Below are 3,434 nucleotides of genomic sequence, written 5' to 3'. Positions count from 1 at the left end.
AGGAGGAACGAGAGAGGGTATAGGCGGATGGGGGGATGAGAGACGGGAGGAGTGGAGGCGTAAGGGAGGATGGGGGACGGGAGGAGGAACGAGGCGAAGGATGGGATGGGGGAGGGGAGGAGGTGGAGGCGGATGGAGGGATGGGATACGGGAGCAGGAGGCGGATGGAGGGACGGGAGATGGGAGGAGGAACAAGAGGAGAGGGGGGTTGGGGGACGGGAGGAGGAGGATGGACCGGAGGAGGCGGAGGAGGAAGAGGGACGGGTGGAGGTGGAGGAGGATGGGGGATGGGAGGAGGAACGAGAGGAGGTGGAGGTGGAAGGGAGAATGGGGGACGGGAAGAGGAGGAGGGACGGGAGGAGGTGGAGGAGGAGGAGGAGGAGGAGGAGGATGGGGTATGGGACTCGAACAAGAGGAGGGAGGGGGTTGCCCTAGAAGTTTTGAAAAAGGGCTTCCCCTCGTCTTCCTCTTCTATCTTCTTCACCCGCTGCTGCCCAACCCCCACCGCACCTTCAACATTGAAAAGAAAAATCCCTTGTCGTCGTCTCTCTTGCCCTCTCACTCTTCTGCTGCGTAGGTAATCCTCTCACTCTCTCTCTCTCTGTTGCTGGTGATGTGCAGCATTCCTTTCTCTTCCGCCATAACATAGACTTGTTGCTCGGTCAGTGGATCTGCTTGAGTTGCCACAGGATTGCCAACTCACATTGCAAGGGCTGAAAAACAATTAGGGGATTTCATTTTCTGATAGAAGTTTCTTCAACAACTCTCTCGTCCTAGCAGTAGACAACGTCTTTCTCATTCTGTTTGTGTCTTGCTCCTTTCCTTGACGTTGTTCTTCTTCGTTGTTGCTTCCTAAAATTGATTCTCCTCCTCTTCCATCTTTTTCTCTATTGTTATTTTATTTCCTCATCTTTGAGACCCGTTTTGCCTAATGTTGTGATTGATTTGACACCTGATTTGTTGACTGCCGTTTCTTGCCTTAATCTGTTATCTTTGCTTAGGTGGTTACTTTTCCCTGGCTCAGGGGATCATTTTGGGTTTCATTGTCCTTATTACAATCGCGTGTATAAATTTTATGCTTCTATCCTGTTTGTAAGAGAAAGGGATCACACGTGTTATTCACCTGGGTGAGTAATGTCTCCCAACTCAAGTTGTGGCACATCCCCCATGGGAACTGGTGTGTACACAGGAAACACACTGGTCTTTTCTTGGAGATTTTGGTACTTTGTTTATGACTTTACACATCTTGAATATGAGAGCCTAGATTTTGAATTTTTTTTGCACCTGCACCTTGCGACACAAGGCAAATTCATTTGCTTTTTAGTTTGCTGTAGCTGGTTGCTTTTTCTTTTTGAATTTTGTATGCAAGACACTGCTGTAAAAAATTTGCATTTGTTAAAGAGCTTGAGACCTGCCTCTTTGGGCCTTTGCCTCTTTTCCTCCCCACGTACGTATGCCTTTGTTTTCTCAAGTGTCGTTTGCTTCTTCAAGATGGTCATGTGGTATACTTATATATACTGGGCCAGTCTTGTGGTGGTTTAAGGTTGCACATGAATAAGCAATTTTTTCTGTGTACTGATGATCACATTTGCTTGTTTTTCCTTCAGTATGTTATCAATCACCAAGCATTACAGTGCCTGTTGAATCTTTTGATGCACAATCACAAGAAAAGTATAAAGAAGGAAGCATGCTGGACGATTTCAAACATCACTGCTGGAAATAAGGTTTCAGGTATATGTGATTTCTGGTTCAGGTGGATTTAGTGATGAATAAAGGTTAAAAGGGGAATTAAAACTTTTGTTGAACTTACCTTTTTATAATTTTGGATGTGTATTGGGAATTATTATTGTTTTTCTTTGTCAAACTTTCTTTTTTATAAAATTATATGTATATGCGTATGTATTTTATGTATGCGTGACAAGGAAATTGGAGTTATTACAATTTACAAAGGTTTGCTAAATGCTTTGAGCTTTTGAATAATTGTTATTGGGGTGGTTGGGCAGTTTGTCAACTTTGGTATCTTTCTCTCTATTTATTATGTTTTGGAAATTGATTTTGCTTTGGGAATCTCAATTGTGGAAGCTTATACTGCGGTTATTCATTTTTTTGGGTTGCAGGCTGTTATTGATGTTGATATATCATTGGTCCACTTGTACATTTGCTTCAAACAGCTGAGTTTGATATAAAAAAAGATGCAGCTTGGGCAATCTCCAATGCAACTTCAGGGGGTACACACGATCAGATAAAAGTATGTTTTGATGTATGAAGCTTCATATGCACAGAAAAGGAAATGTTGTTTTAGTATTGTTTGTCGGATCATTTTTTTTCCTTAATTGGTAAACCTTGTTATTTAGTTATCTGGTGAGTCAGGGTTGCATCAAACCTTTGTGCGATCTTTTGGTGCGCCCAAACCCAAGAATTGTGACGGTTTGTTTTGAAGGATTGGAGAACAAATTGAAGGTTGGGGAAGCTGAAAAGAACATGGGCAACATTGGAGTTTGGTCGTTAGATGTTCTTAAAAGATGTGGTCTTAATTCCTATGTCTTGCATGCTAGATGTTCTTAAAAGGTGTGAAGATTGGGTTTCATAGTTCATTTGGTGTTTACTATATATATTTTGTTGTACATAAATCATATTTGGATCAGATTTACATATGCTTTAGAAGTCATAAATCAGATTTGGATATAACTTAAAATTCGGATTCGGATCAAATTCAAATATAACTTAAAATTTAGATTCGGATCAGATGCGGGTGGGATTGAGATGTAGATTTTAAAGTCGGATTCGGATATGGTATAAATTGTTTTTCATTTAAATTTGAATTTAAATCCAAATCTGAACATATAAATATTCGAAAAATCAGATATGGTAAAAAGTATATCCAATTCGAACAAGTTTAGAATGCTTCATTATGTGTAGTGAGGTGAGTTCACCATTCGGATGATGCATCTTTGGTTGACCATTATGTACAACCCATTGATGGCGTCAATGTAGTGCTTGGGAACCTTCTTGCCCCCATATGGATATTGAATAGAAGGAACTATTTGTGTGTCCGCTGTAATTTTGAAAATGACTACGTGAATGCCCTTCGAAAGTAAGTAAATACATACGAAACATATAAAATGCAGTTAATCCTGCTGTGTAGAAAGCTATTATCGCAAAAATCGGTGAATACAACCAACTATCATTAAGAATTTCGTCTTTGGACCAAAAACAAGCGAGGGGTGGAATACCACAAAGAGAAAGTGTACCTAAAAAAAAAGTTGTTTTTGTAATTGGCATATATTTAGTTAAACCGCCCATAAGAACCATGTTCTGACTCTTAGTCGGAGAATACCCAATAATGGGTTCCATGGAATGAATGATTGATCCAGACCCTAAAAACAATAATGCATTCTTTGGAGATGCCATATGGATCATTCCCACCATATCCA

The 3,434-nt window shown here is 40.7% G+C and overlaps 1 long non-coding RNA gene across 1 annotated transcript; it reads left to right on the top strand.

Moving 5' to 3' along the window:
* The first annotated feature begins 388 nt into the window (after positions 1-388).
* Positions 389-2,644, top strand: LOC126409805 (uncharacterized). Its single transcript, XR_007572582.1, has 2 exons — positions 389-1,731; positions 2,118-2,644. It is a non-coding gene; the product is annotated as an uncharacterized LOC126409805 (long non-coding RNA).
* Positions 2,645-3,434: the final 790 nt, after the last annotated feature.

This window comes from Nymphaea colorata, chromosome 2, assembly GCF_008831285.2.
Source record: "Nymphaea colorata isolate Beijing-Zhang1983 chromosome 2, ASM883128v2, whole genome shotgun sequence".
Taxonomy (NCBI): domain Eukaryota; kingdom Viridiplantae; phylum Streptophyta; class Magnoliopsida; order Nymphaeales; family Nymphaeaceae; genus Nymphaea; species Nymphaea colorata.
The sequence above is the reverse complement of the archived record's forward strand: the minus strand, read 5'-3'. Positions and strand labels throughout refer to the sequence as shown.